Genomic DNA, 11,964 nt, shown 5'->3' with positions numbered 1-11,964 from the left:
GTTGGTTTTTTGCGTGCATATGCTCAATGAGGCTTAACTAGGACAAGTATGCAAATAGGAAAAAAACGATACACACAACCAAACCTGCCCTAAGTCGTTTGACTCCACTTATACCTGGGCATTTTTTGGGCCGGGCCGGGTCAAAAAAGTCCAATGCTAAAAACCCAGGCCCGAGCTCGGCCCGACCCGATCGTTAGGCCTGAATTTTTGATCTGAGCCCGGCCCAAGACGAAAAAAGCCCGACTCGATCGACCTGACCAGACTCCAGCTTAATTTTATTTTTTGATAGGCCCAAGCCCGGTCCAACGTGACCCAGCTCAACTTTCCAGTCCGAGCCCGGCCCGGCTGCCCATGCCCACGTATAACTCCACTCCACCCCACGTTGTCTGCTTCCTCTCCACAAGACCACAACCCCTGTCGCACCCGGCTCTGCCTCCCACTCCGCTCATGCGCCCCTCCGCGGCGGCGGCCGCCGCCTTCCTCGCCTCGTCGTCACGGCCTCCAGCCGCCTGGTTCTGCTCCGGCGGGCGAGGCGCTTCGCTGTACGCTGCTTCATCTCCCCTCCCGCGTACTCGCCCTCCAAGGTGAGATCGCCAAACAAGTACTTGCCGAATAGAAGTATCAACGTTAAACGCTGGCGTGGCTGGCTGCCGGATTTGGGCTCAACAGAATCTTGTGTATTGGGTGGCTGGGGAATCCGTTAAAATAAGCCGTGAGTCTTAGCACGATTGAGCTTCGCGAACTTATCCCACGCAGATTTAGATCTTTGAATTGTTTGGTAGGTTTTCAGTACCTAAGAAACTTCCCTATTGCTTAAAGAAAATCAATGCCTAGCAGAACTCACGTACCACCTAATAAATGTCATAAATATCGTTACTAGCAAAATTTTGGTTGTTAGGACACATCATATGCGCTGCAGCATATACCTAATTTCTTCAAAAATATGCGGCATGCTTGGGTGGTTATCGAATTTTGATCTGTCTTCTGTTCTACTTTACGAGGAGCTTGCCTTGAACTCATCTGTTACAAGGAGGAGAGGGGAGGGAGAACCAAATGATCATTGATCAGATGCCTGTTTACCTATGTATAAGTGAATGAATCATTGCATTCTGCATCCTGTAACACAATATGCTTCCTCGGTAAAACCAAATTATACTTCCTCCTATTGTTATTTCAAGACTCTTCTCACAGAGATTAATACTTGGATTGATGATCATTTTAACATCGTGCCAGATGTTTAGCCCTATAGAAAATCTTAAAACTATATTGACGCTATCCATTGATGACTGTTTGGTCAAATCATCAAAACACTGTTGCAGATTTTTCTTGACAAGGTGGAATTACTACAACGTGAAACAAATGGACCCTGTATGACATACACCTATGAAATAGAAGAAGTAGTAGTACGTGCATATAAGGTTTTGTGTTTCATGGTCATCCAGGACCCTGCAAGCCCTCCTTGCCCTCCTCTTTCTTCTTCTTCTACCTCCTCTTCCACTGTAGAATATCCGTGCTCCCCCTGCGGTGCTACGTCCTTGCTTCCCATGTCTAAAAGTCACAGAGGGGATGACCTAGCCCACAGTCATGCAAGATTTCAAGACCAATTCAACCGCAGTTTGAAGGGGTGGAAAAGAAAAAATGTGCATGAGTGCTGATTTTTTGCTGACCATCAGTATATATTTTCTCTACTTGTCAATTTATATCTTCCAAATGCATTCGAGCTGGGTCTTGATATTTTGGACCTAAGTAAAATCTGTGTTCTCTACATCGCCAATTTTTTTGCAAACTGTTTGAAAACCTTAGGTCCGGAAATTCGTATGAGCAGACGAGCGTGCCTAGTCTCGGAATCGCCAGCCATTCTTTCGCATGAGATGTGGGCTGCGTCTTGTATTGTCAGTCGTACAGGGTGTCCGAAAATTATTGTATTTCGGCTGTCACGTACATACTACGTAATGGCTGCACGCACGTCAATAGCTGACGGTCGTGCAAACCAACCTGTGGTTGGATGGTTAGGAGGACTGTGGTATCCCCTGCCCACCAGAGTTCACGTCCCAGACTTGACGTTGGTGCTTGCATTTTCCTGGATTTATTCCAGGTATTCCGGCGAAGTGCTTTCAGTGGGAGGAGACGTTCCCGTCGACAACGAAGGCGTCAGTGGCGACTTTGTCAATCTCAAGATGATGTGCCGGCTTAGTCTCTCGAAGGTGCTCATAAGGGTAGGGTGTGCGTGTGTGCGTTCATAGGGGTGAGTGTACGCTCGTGTATGTGAGCGACTTCGATTGTACTCTGCTAAAAAAAAAAGCTGACGGTCGTTCGGCAGTAGACGACGGCTTGGACCTGAACCCCCTAATTAATAGTAACCGCGGAGCATGGTGCATTTCCCTCCCAATCTATTAGGAAACCAAACCAGCTGCTGCACGTGTTGTCTCCTGCCGAAGGTGCACACCAGGATCGCATCAACACCTGTCACCGGCCATCCGCGTGGCGTAGTTAGAGCATTCGTCAACTCATGTCCTAAAAGAAATTACAAGAACATCTAATTCAACTGTGGGCAATTGAAAAACAGCATAGCAATTGAAAAGGCTGTCATGTGTTTTCTTATAACAATTTTCTTAATATTTGCCAATGTGGCCATTGCAAATTCCTAAACTTCTTTATCCACATTTGCCATGATCTACAAAGGTATTTTTGCCATGATTTTTTGGGAGTAAGGGGAATTTCCTTTTTTGGACCATGCCAAATTTCTTTCTTTTGTGTCATGACACATTTATTCTTAGACCCTAGAAAATTTATTTTTTTGTACCATGAAATGTTTACTTTCTTACCATGGGAAATATTATAACTTGGACTATGGCAAAATGAAATTTGGACCATGACAGAAGAATGTAATATGGCAAATTTATTTGTTTGGCCATGGTTAATCTTTATTTAAAATTATTTTACACCATGGCAAGTTTATTAAATACATCATGCTAGTTTTATTGTAGGTGACATGACACTTATATTATCTAGACCATGACAGTTTCTATTTTTGGTATAGTATGTAGCATTAGTATTGTTTCTTATATTAGACCAATGGCAAATTTTACGGTAATTTAGTGTCTCATAAGTCATGCCAAAAAGGGAATTGTTGCAATTTCGGTAGGTGTTGTGTTCATCTAGGAATTTTTTTTTGCGAAGTGCTTGTGTTCACTTACCTACATTTTTGTCGCCACGACAAATAACACACCATGGTACATTAGTATGGGTACCGTCACTAGTGCCATTTTTTCCATGTTCAAATTTAAAAAGCTCGCTATCATGGCAAAATTTTCACTCAATTGTCCTCAAGTGCAATTTCAGCATCATGGCAAATTATGAACTTGTTGTAATATAACTTTTGTACAACCATTGGATTTTTCTTGTTCGTGTTACGTATAGCACACTTGAATTTTCAAGAATATATGGTAGTTCTATTAACTAGAGCACGATAACTTAGCCCGCTCTATCAGGAGCTCCATTCGCCGCACGAACTCATCGTTCGTGATCACCGCCTCCGTGTACACGTGTACAGGCGTAGCAGCTGCAGCGGCGACGGCCGGTCCTCCTCGTTGTCGGACCCAATGGCCGTGGAGGTCGAGGGCCCTGGAGAGCGCCGAGATAAGGATTTGAAAATCCGGAGCTGGCGTCGCCTATCGGCACGAAGAACCATGACTTCGTCATGGTGCGGTGGTCTGGACGGCCGGAGTGGAGAGGAGCAGGGAGGGTGGGAGCAGAGAGGAGATTGGATAGTGGTGCGGTGTGGAAGGCATCGGAGCCTTGCTTAATTAAGTAGGCCCGTCAGGCAAGGGACGCGAAGCCGGCTTCAATGCGGCACAACGGCCGGAGTAGGCTTCTCTGTCGCCGCATCGGCATTGAAGTGGTGCCGCCCGCTTGTTCGGTCATGTCCGGTCGCGTCGCTCTGAGCGACAAATGCTCTTTGGTCATCTCCACTCTGGAGTGGCGCTGACTGGCATGAATGTGTGACAACCGCTTCGCGCAAACAGGGTTTTTCGGGCTGGGAGGGTATTGGGTGGGACCGGGGTGTCGGATGCGTATGTAGCAGCGGTCCGGATGACCGTAAAACACTCCTAGTTTGCGTCTGGTTTATGAAATTCTGGATGACCCGAACCAGTCTGTGGACTATTGGAGTACTGTGTTGGATAGCGAAATACGTCCAGACCGGTCCGTCCGAACGGTAACGGACGGTTTGAGGCTCCAATAGCCCTTACCTTGTACCTGTCCAACCGAATCATTTGTTTGCTCCAAGGATACGTTCAAGCATTTTTTTGAGGGACTTAAAAAAATTGAGGAACACGATTCAGGCATCATTAGTCTTTTTTTTTTCTGCACCAGTGTGGTGGACCAAGCGGTGAAACATGTTCCCGCACACTTGTTGTGCCGTGGGCCACTTCCTGCACCAACAGAACATATGGACAAGCAGCCGTTACCACAAGGTCATAATTAGACCTGCATTAGAGCATGGCTAATAGTATAGCCAACTGCTGGCTATAAGAAGTCTTATAGCCCATCTTATAGCTAGTTTGTACAATAGTTAGCTATAAAAGAGTACTACTTTTATCATATATGGCCCATCTTTCATTCTCACAAAGCACCTAGGAGCACGTGCTAGAGCCGGCTCTTCACGAAGAGCCTGCTTCCCTTCTCTCTTCTCTTCTTTCTCATCCAACTTAGCAAAAATATAGTATTTTAATTCTTACAGCCTGCTGACTGTACCTTATTATACTTGCTCTTATGCACACTGTGTATCCTTGCTCGTATTCAGATATGCACTAAATGCGCCCATCACCACCAGGTTGTTCCATAGGTCCAGGCAACGGGAGCAAGCGCGCTCGTCCTGCCTATCGCCACTCTCACCTTAGAGCATGGTTAATAGTACAGCCAGCTGCTGGTTATATGATATTGACACGTCATCTATAGCCAAGCTTATAGCCCGCAAGTACAATAGGTAGATATAAATAAGTATTACTTTATTGATATAAGGCCCACCATCCTCTTTCACAAAATGTCTAGGAGCATGTGTTACAGCCGGCTGTTAGTTTGTAGCCGGCTTCTCTTCTCTCTCTTTCAACTCATCACAAATATATTATTTTAAGTCTTACAGCCCGCCTACGTCATCCTATTGTACTTGCTCTTAGGTAGCACTTTAAGAGGAGGATGCACCAATGTTTTCTACTTTATTACCTCCCCGTTATCTGTTCATCCGGTAGTTGTCGGTCTGTTTACTTGATTTAGTTTCAGTGTTCTCTAATGGTCTGGCACATCTACTTTATTATTCACATTCAGTGTCATGACATGGCCCTATCTTTGGTTCTACCTACTTGATTGCTAGTGCAGTGATTTTGCTATGTCCATTTTGTTAGTTGGTGTGTATGGCTGAGTTTATGCATATATTTGCATGTTCTCTAAGATGGAGTAAAGTTGATGTCATATTGCTCCTATAGTAACAAGATGTGAGGTTGGGACATAAGGAATTGACTTTACAGGAAAAAAAAAGGGAAATAGGAATTGTGAGGCAAACAAAACAGAATTGTAAGTTTTTTTTCTTGCGATCTTGAAGACTTGAACAGTGGACCACATTTGTGCTGAACTTGGTACTATTATGCTCAAAATATTACTGAAGTTCATGATACCAATTTTCGCTTAATCCAACAGATTCCGCTAGTACAATTGTCTGTGCATCAATTGTTAAAGTTAAGGTCCGTAGTTAATATCGACTACTTTAGAGGCAAATATCTCAACATTCGACTGCTAACTGTGATCATACAAGCAACTTTATATTGTCTCTCTGTGGTATTATCTGTCTGTAACATTATTTGGTATGCTTTTCTAGACTGGGAAGTGGCAGTGGACATTTGAAAATAACAAGTAAGCGTTTACTATGAGGAACATGAGGTGGGGATTGCTGAGAATGTGAAGAACATCCTTATGATCCCAACGATTTCTGATGTTAGCACAGTGGAGGAATGGAGGGTGGTCGCCAAAGCTATTGTGACACGGAAAGGAGAACTCACGCACCGTGCTACTGTTGTTGATTGGCCTGGTTTGGGTTATTCAGACAGGCCTCACTGAACTATAATGCTGATGTGCTGGAGAATTTTCTGGTTCAGCTACTGAATTCACCAAATAGTCCTCTGGCCAATGCAGGTAATCAGATTACTCAGTGCACTGGTAGTCTGCCATTGCAAGCATCTTCCCTTTAATTTGTGCTTGATTCTATATACTTTGCTTTGGTTACACTTATTTGGTTCATGAATATTACAACTCCTATCCTTCAATGACAACTTCCTACTTTACCTTTGTATATGCTTATTGTAATCATTGTTTTGAAAGATATATGTTCAGTCATTCAACCATCCCTGAAGTTGTATGTTTGCCGTATGCACGAAATAATGCCTGCTGAATGTTATTATTCATAGCCAACTGAAATATTCTAGAGAACATTTTTCCCTGTTAGATTCTTCTTGGCTGGTACATGAAAGCTGAGTGGCAACTGTATACTGGCATCTAACTATTCTTAACTTAACTAGCAATATACTTAAAGGAAGCTTACAAAGTTCAGCAGAACAGCGAAAGTCACCATGGAAAAATTCTCTCGTCAATGTTAACGAGTATAACATATTGCCAGAAACAAGAAAACAAATTCTAGTTGGTTGATGTTTGTCAGATTAACTGCTTTTTGTGAGTATGATTTTCAATATTCAGTAACAGCCATCACTTTGAAGTTATTGTTTTGTTTGAATGTCAGTAGGACTTAATGATGTGGTTATACACTTGTATTGTCCACACTATGTTCACATGGTGAACTGGTAGTTATTAGAGGTGGTCATGCAGCAACGATAGCCGTCTGTGCGGCTGGGAAGGACCTTATCAGACCATCAGCGGTTGCTGCTGTTGCACCTACTTGGGCTGGACCCTTTCCATTGTATTTGTCCAAGGTTCTGATATGAAAACAAGGTACTAAACTTGCGCTTATTAATTCTTATTAATAATGGTAATACGTATGTTTGCCAGAGAAATACTTTTATAGGCACTCCTGTGTTCTGTCATCTGTGCAACTTTGTTTATGCTCAAATCAGGTGAAGGCAGGACACTCATTTTATTAAGAGAGTTTTTTTTTAGATAATAGTAATCACCACTACCAATGCACTTCATTGCCAGTTATTCAGAAACAGTTTGCATTTTTCTGTGCTGTCTTGACTACAGAATCTGCAGACACTCCATTTACAAGCCTCATGCGGTCATGCCTATGGGCTATGGCTATATTCTCTGACCCTTTCCTCACAATATTTGTTGTTCATTGTGTATGTCAATTGTCAAGGGTGAATATAAAAAATGTGCTAGGCAGATGTCATAGGTATGAAATATACCCGGAATTGTGAGGATTGTGAAGCTGTGGAAACATTAAGATGATCTTGATAGTCCTTAGATGCAACCGGTACTATAGGAGAAAATACTCCCTCTTGATCATCATTATACTGTATCAAAGTGTACCTCATCCTGCCTTTTATTCTGTAGTGTTCATGCCTATCCTATCAGTAGTGCTATCACATGCCTTTAGGTGGGTTGGAGCATCTTGTTCAACAAATAGTAAATCTGCTGGTTGGTTCAATACAAATCTTTCAGTTGTAGCACTGTTAGTAAAATCTTCTACGTGGTTTAGTACAGATTTGCATTTAGTTGCAGCACTGTTTTGCATACATATCTTTTAGGTTGTAGGTAGTTGCAACATGGTGATGTGTAGGCCCCAAGCTAGGGTGCAATTGAGAAAATGTTTGTGTACGAACGAGTCTGCCTTATGCAGTGATTTTATTAGTTATGTTTGGCCTTGGTTGCCGTTATGGAATTGTCTCTGTCGTTGCACATGGAAAGTACAGTACCATTTGCAGGCACTTCATTTTTCAAATTGGTTTAGTGGCTTTATGAGAAAGGAGATTCCTCATTTTTGTGCTCCAGTACTGATTTACATGTGTAGCCTCATGCATTTAACTAATGTTGATATATATGTATAACTGATTAGTGAAGCCTGTGATGCAGGATTGTAGGTGTGACCTAAAGCAGTATGCATTGAAATCCCACAGAATAAATGCAAATAATGTGTGCTATGAATATCATCACCCCTATTAGCCATTTTTCTACAGACATCCGGCCTGCTAGTGCATAAGATTCAAGCAAAATAACTTTTGACCTGTTAATGACAGGTATGGGCTTCTATGAGGAACCCTCAGGGCCCCAGCCATCGGCTGGATGATGTACAATGTTCCGGTGAGCAACGAAAAGTCCATCCAGTCCCAATACAAGTCCCATGTGTATGCCAACCCTGAGAATGTGACACCAGAAATCGTCGAAAGCCGCTACGAGACCAAAAGAAAAGGCGCGATACGTCCCTGCCGCGTTTCTGACGGGCCTTCTCGACCCTGTCCAGTCGAGGGAAGAGTTCCTGCAGCTGTTTGCCAAGTTGGACGGAGATGTCCCTGTTTTAGTGGTGTCGACGCTGAATTCCCCCAAGAGGTCCAAGGCCGAGATGGAGGCTCTCAAGGGCGCCAAAGGCGTGACCAAATTCGTGGAGGTCCCGGGCGCGCTTCTGCCGCAGGAAGAATACCCCTTCGCAGTTGCAGAGGAGCTCTACGACTTCCTGCAGGGACCCTTCTCGTCAGGAAGATGAACCGCGCGCTTGAGGAAACCACACTGTGGGGTGATCCTGACCGAGTTCAACTCATATCGCCTTTTGCCGGTCGACGTGCCATGTTGTTGCACCTGAGCTTTTAGAAACAGTAAAGCAGCGCCATCAGTTCCTGTGTGTCACACACCGGACGGAGCTGACGACGTCCACACACATTCAATTTTTGTGTAAAGAAAAAACATACTGCCCTGATCAAATAATTGCAGTTAAGCCCATCTTCGTGGTGCCAGGCTGATGGCATGGAGCAAGCAAGCCCTACTAACCCTGCATCGTCACCTGGTGGTGGTGGGCATTCATTCATTGCACATGGAGGTAGCAACCCTCTTCCCATTGATGTCCATGTACATTTCCTACTACAAGCTAGGCACTTGTCTCCACGGGTAAACGTCCCTTTGCTCCTCCTTGCCCGACCCGTACATTTCACCTAGGCGGCGACGGCGTGCGGCGGCGGCGTTCTTTCGCCGCCCGGCGAATCAATGCTTGAAGCTGAGAGGTGCTCGCTCGCTGCTGCTGTAGCCTGTACGTATCTGGAACTAGAAGCTCAGCCTGGCACGCAGGTTGCAGAGGGTGGTGGTCGTACAGGCAGATCCTTGATCAGTAATAATTGGGGCGTGATCCCCAGCGGCTGGCCGTGCCGCGGCCATCAATGCCGCATTTAGTGAAGCCTCCCGGAGCCAGCTGCGACGCCCGGCACGCAACCTCACCTCGCCGTGCTCCGGCACCGCCGAGAGCCACGCGGCGGTGTCGGCATGGTCCGCGAGGTCGCCGTCGAGGGCGCCTACGTGGCGCCCGGGCGGGGCCTGAGAGGGACGGGCATTCAAGGGCCTCGAAAGGGAAGTCGAAGTGGCAAGTGAGGTGTCCCGGTTCCGGAGGTGGACTTGTGTGCGCCGGTGCATCATGATCCCGCGCTCCATGACGGTCCATGCATGATGCATGCACGAGTGGGCGCTGGCCACTGTGCTGTGGAGTCGTAGCGTCGCCCCGGGGCTTAAATGCCGCGAGATCGGTAGGGTCTTCGGTGCGTATATGCCTGGATGTATGCTGGACTGGACTATCCTAGCAGTGGTAGGACGCGCACGCCTCCCTGTATCTGTATGCGTGTGCGCGATGCATTCTCCTAGTCTTGTGTCTGTTTAAGATTGCGTGGAGTGTTCCAGCTCCAGGTGGCGAAAGATCAACGTTTCAGCATCGCATCTCTCGTGCGCAACCGGAACACCAGAACACAAGGATTTCAGGCGAAAGCTAGGAGCACCAGGCCGGACGAGAACGGCAAAATGCAGGCACATGTCACCGATCTCCAGCTTGTTATAGTTCACTTCACCCCACGTATATAGCCGTGACAAAAAAACATCACTTGTTTGGTGCCAATGCGTCTCCGGAAAGTCCACTACGAGCAGGGACGGGACGGGACGGGACAGGACATCATCAACGACGCGAAAAATAGGCAGCGGACGAGTTTGCTTATTAACTCTTCCGCATGGGGACAGGCGTGAGCTGTTAGGGCCATGCATGCAACTGCCATCCATGCAGATGCCAATCCCCGCCGACTCCTATAACACGTCCAAGTTTGCTTCGCGATCCCAGTAACCTTTTCTGGTTGCTCCCGTCGTCTCCAACGTGATCTCACCGCGAGTTTCCTCCTCGGTTCATGGCTTCAGATTTAAGATGCAAGCGGCGTGCCAATCGGTCATGAGACTCGAGCTGCAACTGATTTCTTCAATTTCGAGTGACAAGCTGCTTCAGATGACTTCACTTCACTTTGGCATTCAAGATAGTTCTTCTTGTTGCGGGGGTTTCTTCTTCTCATGGTAGTGTAATATTGCGCTAATCATGTGGGGTGTTCCGCCTTGTCGTGTATTCGGATGTTTAGCCATCTGATGAATGTCAAATGGTCGACGAACAGCAACACCTTATATTTGTGATGAATGTCTAATGGTCGACGAATATCAACACCTTGTATTTGTACGGCAAATCGAGAGAGCGGTGCACAGATGCAATAGAGTGGAAATGAAATGGAAGACATATGATAACAGTAGACTGACTCAAAAGGAATGGGTATATATGTAACCTGGGCCGATAACAACATTGAATCACAAAAATTCACATTAGATCACAAAAGGTAGCCTTTGTAACAAGTTCTAGAGAAAAAGAAGTGGATTGCTGTTTGCGAAGCACCTTTTTTTTCAAACCGTTTGTTGTAAACCAAATGGTAGATAGATATGAGATTGTTGACTGCTAGTAACTTTTTAACCGAGGGCATATTTCTCCACATAATAGGGAAACTTTTCTATAACAGGTGAACCACCATCTTAACCAACATTGTACAAACACAATGCACACACCATGAAAAACTCAAATCAACACCAGGTAATATCAGAATGGGAAACGTTCTAAATAAGCCGGCTGATTTCTCGCGTCTTCAAGCCGCCTCGAGGGGCTGACACGCGTCCCCGAGAACCGCTGAACCGTCCTCCCCCACAATATTATCTTTTCCCTCAACCTCATCTTCTCCCTTAACCGAGTCATCTTACTCCTTTAGATGTGCCCGATCTCCTCTGTCCACACTCCGCTTTCTTCCTATCCCCGAGCGCCTCACCCTCCATGACCTCTACCATCCCGGTCGACATAGTTGCTGCTTCTACGAAGAAGGGGTGCCCCTATGATGCGAGGGGCTGCTGTTTGACGACGAGTGACAACGGAGCCGTGCTGCAAAGGGGGGCAGCAATGCGGTGTTGCTGGCTCGCCGATGGCAACAACAGCCGCCGGTGAGGTTGTAAACCACCCTGTCGAAGCTCCATTGAAGCGCCGCCGGAGTTGCATTGGTGCTTCATCGGCGCTACAATGGAGCTTCGCAGATGCTGCATTGGAGCACCGATGGTGCTTCAATCGAGCTTCATCGGGGTCAGCAGGCTACAATGGAGCTTCACAAATGCTGCATCGAAGCACCGCTAGTGCTTCAATGGAGCTTCGTCGAGGTCACCAGGCTACAATAGGGCTTCACGGATGCTGCATCGGAGCACGGATGGTGCTTCAATGTAGCTTCGCCGGCGTCGGCGGTGTTGCCTTGCAGGTTTCTCTCATCGTCGGGGATTGCAATGGAGCTTCACCACGGGAGCGGAGTGTTGGAAATATGCCCTAGAGGCAATAATAAAATGGTTGTTATCATATTTCCTTGTTCATGATAATCGTCTATCGTTCATGCTATAATTGTATTAACAGGAAACAGTAATACATGTGTGAAT

At 46.0% G+C, this 11,964-nt stretch overlaps 2 pseudogenes; both read left to right on the top strand.

Moving 5' to 3' along the window:
• The first annotated feature begins 447 nt into the window (after positions 1–447).
• Positions 448–8,937, top strand: LOC123398279 (annotated as a pseudogene).
• Positions 8,227–8,937, top strand: LOC123396855 (annotated as a pseudogene).
• Positions 8,938–11,964: the final 3,027 nt, after the last annotated feature.

Source organism: Hordeum vulgare, chromosome 5H, assembly GCF_904849725.1.
Source record: "Hordeum vulgare subsp. vulgare chromosome 5H, MorexV3_pseudomolecules_assembly, whole genome shotgun sequence".
Taxonomy (NCBI): domain Eukaryota; kingdom Viridiplantae; phylum Streptophyta; class Magnoliopsida; order Poales; family Poaceae; genus Hordeum; species Hordeum vulgare.
This window is presented reverse-complemented; position numbering and strand designations above follow the sequence as displayed.